Raw genomic sequence first — 7932 nt, 5'->3', positions numbered from 1 at the left:
AAAGGATTATAAGAGAGTATTATGAACAAGTGTATGCCAACAAATTTGATAACCTAGAGGAAATGGACAAATTTCTAGAAACACAAATCTACCAAGGCTAAATCATGAAGATATTAAAAATCTGAATAGTCCTATGGGTTACAGTCGTTTCATTGTGCACTAGTTACTTTCACAAGTCTGGTGAGATGGGACACACACAAAGCAAGTTACATGAAATGGATGTATTACTTACAGATAGGCAGCAAGGGACAACAGAGGCCTAGGATTCAAAGTGAGCCAGTTGCCAAGGCTCAGGAAATCTGCCCAGGGTAAGTGGAGGCTTGTCTGTCATGCCCCACTTGCACTGAAGCTGAGGGACCCTGGAAAGCAGCCCACCCTGGGTTTTATACCACAGGGCAACATGATAAGCTAGGATAAAGTGTCAAAGGACATCCTGTTTATATGGAGGGACATGAAGAAAGCCTGAGCTGTTCTAACTAGCTTCTCCTTTATCTCAGGATGTTACATTCTGAGCATATTCTACACATGCTTGAGAACTACAAGCAAGAAAGAGAGAAAACTGAGTTGGTCCAAGGCCACCCAGAGAACTGTGCTAAACTATTATATAACTAGTAATGAGATTGAATCAGAAATAAAACATTTCTGACAAAGAAAAGCCTTGGACCTGATCACTTCCCTGGTTAATTCTACCAAACGGTTAAAGAAGAATTAATACCAATCTTTCTCAAACTTTAAAAAAAAAAAAAATTGAAGATAACTCTTTATATGAGGCCAGCCTTAACCTGACATACAAAGACATACAAAGACACCTCAAGAAAAGAAAACTACAGACCAATATCCCTTATGAACATTGATGCAAATATCCTCAGAAAAATACTAGCAAACCAAGTCCAGCAGTATATTAAATGGATATACATCATGACCAAGTGGGATTTATTCCTGGAATGCAAGGATGGTTCACTATTTGAAAATCAATTAATATAATACACCACATAACAAATGAAGGTGAAAAACCACATGGTTCTTTTGATGTAGAAAAAGCATTTGACAAAATTCAACATCTTCATTAAAAAAAAAAAAACTAGGAATGGGGGAAACTACCTCAACATAATAAAAGCCATATATGAAAAACCTACAGGCTGGGCGTGGTGGCTCACGCCTGTAATCCTAGCACTCTGGGAGGCTGAGGCAGGCGGATTGTTTGAGCTCAGGAGTTCAAAACCAGCCTGAGCAAGAGCGAGACCCCGTCTCTACTAAAAATGGAAAGAAATTAATCGGACAACTAAAAATATATAGAAAAAATTAGCCGGGCATGGTGGCACATGCCTGTAGTCCCAGCTACTCAGGAGGCTGAGGCAGAAGGATTGCTTGAGCCCAGGAGTTTGAGGTTGCTGTGAGCTAGGATGATGCAACGGCACTCTAGCCTGGGCAACACAGTGAGACTCTGTCTCAAAAAAAAAAAAAAAAAAACCTACAGCAAACATCATACTCAGTGGTGAAAGACTGACAGCTTTTGCTCTGACACTAGGAAAAAGGCAAGGATGACTACTTTTACTACTTCTATTCAACATAGTATTAGAAGTTGTAGCCAGAGCAGTTGGGCAAGAAGTAGAAATAAAAAGCATCCAGATTGGAAAGGAAGAAGTAAAATAATCTCTCTTTGTAGATTATATGATCTTAGGTATAGAAAAATCTAAAGAACACACACACACACACACCTGTTAGGACTAATAAATGAATTCAGCAAAGTAGCAGGATACAAAGTCAACACAAAAAAATTAGTTGCATTTTTATACAATAATGAGCAATCTGAAGAGGAAATTAATAAAAAATTTCATTTATTATGCAGTTGCATCAAAAAGAATAAAATACTTAAACAAGAAAGTGAAAGACTAGTACAATGAAAACTACAAAAGATTGTTGAAAAAATTAAAGAAGGTATAAATAAATAGAAACACATCCCATATACATAGATTGAAAACAATATTAAGATGTCAGTACTACCCAAAACAATCTACAGAGCAATGAAGTCCCTATTAAAGTCCCAGTGATATTCTGCTAGTGATATTTTTGGCAGAAATAGAAAAACCCATGTTTAAATTTATATGGAATCTCAAGGGACCCCAAGTAGCCAAAACAATGTTGTAAAAGAAGAACAAACTCAAGAACTCACTTCCTGATTTCAAAACTTACTACAAAACTACAGTAATCAAAACAATATAGTACTGGCACAAAGACAAACATATACCAACCTGAGCAACATAGCAAGATCCTGTCTCTACAAAAAATTTTTAAAAATTAGTTGGGCATGATGGCACACATCTGTGGTTCTAGCTATTTGGGAGGCAGAGACAAGAGGATCACTTGAGCCCCCAGGAGTTTGAGGTTACAGTGAGCTATGATCATGCCACTGCACTCCAGCCTGAGTGATAAGACAAAACCCTGTCCCTAAAAACAAATAAACAGTAAAAAGACAGACATATAGACCAATGGACTATAATAGATAGTCCAGAAATAAACCCTTACATGTATGGTCAAATTATTTTTGACATGCAAAATAATAAAGTTGGACCCTTAACACCATATACAAAAATTAATTCAAAATGGATCAAAGACCTAAATGTAAGACAACCTATAAAACTCTTAGAACATGCGGCAAACATTCATGATATTGCCAGTAGCACATTGCTACTGCACATTGTGCAGTAGCACATAGTCCCAGCTACTCAGGAGGCTGAGGTAGAAGGATTGCTTGAGCCCAGGAGTTCAAGTCCACTACGTTGGGCAACATAGTGAGACCTCGTTTCTATAAAAAAAAAAAATTGGTGACATTGGATTTAGCAATGATTTCTTGAATATGACACTAAAATTTTTAGAAATTTGTACATCAAATGATACTATCAACAAAGTAAAAAAGCAACCCACAGAATGGGAGAAAATATTTATAAGTCATTTATCTGACAAGGAATTAACATCCAGAATATATGGCAAACCCCTAAAACTCAACAACAAAACAACCTGATTTTTAAAATGAGCAAGGCATTGAATAGACAATTCTCCAGAGAAGATATACAAATGGGTAATAAGCACATGAAAAGATGCTCAGCATCGTTAATCATTGGGGAAATGCAAATCAAAACTATAATGGCCCAGGTGTAGTGGTGCAGCCTGTGGTCTCAGCTACTCAGGAGGATCACTTGAGCTCAGGAGTTCAAGACCAACCTGGGCAACATAGTGAGACACACACCCCCATCCTGTCTAGAAAAAAAGAAAGAAAAACCAAACCAAACAAAAAACCTACAATGAGCTATCACTTCATACTCATTAGGATGGCTGCTATTAAAAAATAAATAAATAAAACCCAGAAAATAACAAGTGTTGGTGAGGACGGGGAGAAATTGAAACCTTTGTGTGCTCTTGGTGGGAATGTAAAATGGTATAGCTTCTGTGGAAAACAGTATGACAGTTCCTCAGAAAATTAAAAATATAATTACCATAAGGCCCAGCAATTCCCCTTCTGAGTATATACCCAAAAGAATTTAAAGCAAGGTCTTGAAGAGATGTTTATATATTCATGTTCATAGCAGCATTATTCACAATAGCTAAAATGTGGAAGCAACCCAAGTGTCCATCAATAGATAAATGAATAAGCAAAATACATAAAATGGAATATTCAGCCTGAAAAAAGGAAGGAAATTCTGACACATGCTACAACATAAAAGAACCTTGAGGACATTCTGCTAAGTGAAATAATCCAGTCACAAAAAGCCAAATACTATATGATTCCACTTATATAAAATACTTACAGTAGTCAAGATCATAAACACAGAAAGTAGAATAGTGGTTGCTTGGGGTCAGGGTTAGGGAAGGGTGGAATGGGAAGTTATTGTTTAATGGGTATAGCGTTTCAGTTTACAAGTTGAAAACAGTTATGGAGATGAACAACATAAATGTATTGAATACCACTGAAGTGTACACTTAAAAATGGTTAAGGCAGTCAATTTTATGTTATGTGTATTTTACCACAATAAAAACATGGAGGAAAAAAGATAATTTGTTTAAAGTAATGATAAGCATGTTTTTTGGGATTTATAACATGCAAACCATATGACAATAATAGCACAAAAACCAGGAAGGGATAAATGGAAGTTTACGGTTATATAGTTCCTATAATATATGAAACTGTATAATATACTTTGAAAGGTAGACTCTGATACCTTAAAGATGTGTACAAGAAACCCTAAAGCAACCACTAAAGAAACAAAATAAAGATATATAGCTAATAACCCAACAGAAGAGATTAAAATGAAATCATAAAAAATACTTAATCCAAAGAAAGGTAGTCAATAAAGGGAAAGGGGGTAAAGAATAGGTAGAAGTAGAAAACACTTAACAAGATGACAGATTTAAACCAGTCATATCAATCATCACATTAAATATAAATGTTGTAAAGATCACAGTGAAGAGATAGTGATTGTTAGATTGTATAAAAAAGCAATACCCTATGTGCTTCCTAATAGAAACTCACTGTAAATATAAAGACAGTAATAGGTTAAAACTGAAAGGATGAAAAAAACAATATACCATGCTCACACTGCTCCAAAGAAAGCTCATGTGATTATATCAAACAAAGTATATTTTAGAGCAAAGAACATTACCAGGTATGCTGTTAATGTTTGTCTTTCAGTTACAAATAGACCCTTCTGGCCTGTTCTGTGATGATGGATCTGGGACTTGTCAATTATTAATATTTTTTCTTTGCCAACCAGTATAATTGTTAACCCTGTTAGTAGAGGGTGCTGGAGGTACACTGGAGAGGGAAGGAGTTTTCTCCCTTGATCCCAGTGAGTTAGTATGGCTGGGCTCTTACAGAGTGCATGTGCATGGCTTTTTTGGTAGCGCCCTGGCAGTCAGTAGCAAGTGGTACCTCCATAGCTTCCCTCCCCACATCCCCCTTGAACAGTTTCTAGAAGTAACTGGAATCTCCTCATGAACAACTTCTCAGCTCCTCCCCAAATCTGAGTCATTCTCAAGGGGCAACCAGCACCTCCCTGTGAATGGCTCTATGAGTTTAGCAGCATGTCCAAGGGCAGGTAATGAGTTCCATGTATGCCCCAATTTTCTTTCTGGCCTTATCCCAGTAACAGCTTCTCAGTGAGTCAATAGTAATCACTCCCTCAAAAGTGGCCTTTGGAGGATTTTCTGTGAGTCTAGTCAGTGCTTCAGCTGACTTTCCAACTGTTAACCCTAAAGGCAAGTTTGTAGCGGATTTCATGAGCATTACCAAGTGATTCTTCTCTCAATAGCCTTAGATTGTCAGTTGTGCAACAGCTATGGCCCATGACAACCCAGCAGACTTCATCATCCTGTGGGCTTTAAACATATCCTCATGTGAAATCCAGGATTGGAGAGGATCCACCCTCTCCAGCTTTTTTTTTTTTTTTTTTTTTTATAGTTTCCCTCAGCTCCAGGCCATTCTTTGGAGGTCTCTTTTTCCCCTCTTAGTTAATTCCCAGTTACTCCAATACCCTGTTAATTCTTTATATTAAAATTTCCCTGTTTAAAACACTTTGTGGTTTCCATTTACAGATTGAACCCTATCTAATACACCAGGGATAAAGAGGTCATTTAATGATAAAGAGTCAATTTATTAGAAGATTATAACAATCCTAAATGTTTAGGCATCTAGTAACAGAACATAAAAATATGTGAGGCAACAACTGATAGAACTGCAAGAAACAATGGACAAACCTGCAATTATAGTTTGGGATTTCAACACCCATCTCTATATAAACAATAGAAGGCATAAAACTAGTAAGAATATATTAAGAGTTGAATAATACTATCAACCAATTTGACCCAATTAACACACAACATTCTACCCAACAAAAGCAGAGTATGCACTTTTTATTCAAGTAAACACAGAATATTTACCAAGATAAACTATGATCTGGGCCATAAAACAAGTCCAAATAAGTTTCTGTGGATACAAGTCAGAGAAGGTGTGTTCTCTGACGATAAGATAATTAAATTAAAATTTGATGACAAAAGATATCTGAAAAAACTTTTAAAGTGGAAACTAAACATACTTCTAAGTAACTTATGGACTGGTGAAGAAACCAAAAGGTAAATGAGAACTTATTTAAGATCTGAATGAAAATGAAAACAAAATATGAAAATGTGTGGGATGCAACAGTACTTAGAGGGAAACTGATACCACTAAATGTCCACATTGGGATGGAAGAAAAATATCAAATTACTAGCCTCAGCTTCCGCCTTAAACTGAAAAAAAGAAGAGAAAATGAAACTAAATGAAGCAGAAAAGACAAACATCAGAGCTTATATTAATGAAATAGAAAACAGAAAATAATAGAGGAATTGAAGAAAGCAAAAGGTGGTTCTTTAAGATCAATAAAAGTATAAAGTTCTAAATAGAGAAGACACACATGATCAATATCAGGAATGATAGAAGCAGCATTACTACTATGGATATTTTAAAAATAATACGGGATTATTCTGAACAACTATATGACAATAACTTTCACAGCTAAGATAAAATAGGAAAATTTCTTGAAAGATACAAAGAGCTCAAGAAGAAATTTATATCCCAAATAGCCCTATATCTAATTTTAAAACTCACTTTTTAGTTAAAGATTTTCCCACAAAGAAAATTTTAGGTCCGGATGACTTCAGTCCTATAGACCAGTATACCCCATGAAGAGGGATGCAAACATTTTAAATGGTATTTTAGAAAATAGAATCCAACAATATATAAAAAGGACAGTACATCATGACCAAGTGAGATTTATCCCAGGAATACAAGATTGGTTGAACATTCAACAATCAATGTAATTCACTATAATATTAATACCCCGAATTGGGTATTATTAATACCCCAAATTAAAATCCGTATGATAATCTCAATAAATGCAAAAAAATGCACCATCCATTTTTTTAAGAGATGGGGGTCTCAGTCTGTCACCCAGGCTGGAGTGCAGTGGTGCAATTAGTGCTCACTCCAGCCTCAAAGTCTTCAAGCAATCCTCCTGACTCAGCCTCCGCAATAGCTGGCACTACAGGTGGGCACAACCATGCCCACACCACACATTCTTTATAAAACCTCTTGGTGCCAGGCACAGTGGCTTATGCCTATAATTGTAGCATTTTGGGATGATATAGTCAAAATACTGAAAGAAAAGAACTCCCAGCCAAGCATATTATACCCAGAAAACCTATCCTTCAGACATGAAGGAGAAATAAAATCTTTCACAGACAAGCAAAACTAATGGAATTCATCATCACCAGACTAGCCTTACAAGAAATACTCAAGAGAATCTTACATCTGGAAATGAGAAGATGATAACCATCATCAAGAAAGCAGGCAAAACTACAAAACTCACTAGTATAGTCAATATGCAAAGAAGAAAGAGAAATCAAATTTTATCATTACTGAAGACTACTCAAACATAAAAATAAACAATAAGAAAGGAATTATGGAACAAAAGATATATAAAATAACCAGAAAATAATCAATAAAATGACAAGAGTAAGTCCTCACCTATCAATAATGGAATTATTTTCATGTATGGAATAATTTCCCCACTTAAAAGATATGCACTGGCTGAATGGATTTTTTTACAAAGACCAAATTATATGTTGCCTACAAGAAACTGCCTCACCTGTAAAGAGACACATAGACTGAAAATGAAGGGATGGACAAAGATATTCCACACAAATGGAAACCAAAAGCGAGCAGGAGTAGCTATACTTATATCAGACAAAATAGACTACAAGTCAAAGCTGTGAAAAGAGACAAAGAAGGACATTATATAATAATAAAGGGATTAATTCAGCAAGAGAATATAACAGTTGACTATATATATATATATAGCCAACAGCAGAGTACCCAAAGCAAATATTATCAGATATATA

The sequence above is a fragment of the Propithecus coquereli genome, unplaced genomic scaffold (assembly GCF_000956105.1).
Source record: "Propithecus coquereli isolate 6110/MARCELLA unplaced genomic scaffold, Pcoq_1.0 Scaffold249, whole genome shotgun sequence".
Classification (NCBI taxonomy): domain Eukaryota; kingdom Metazoa; phylum Chordata; class Mammalia; order Primates; family Indriidae; genus Propithecus; species Propithecus coquereli.
Note: the sequence above shows the minus strand (reverse complement) of the source record.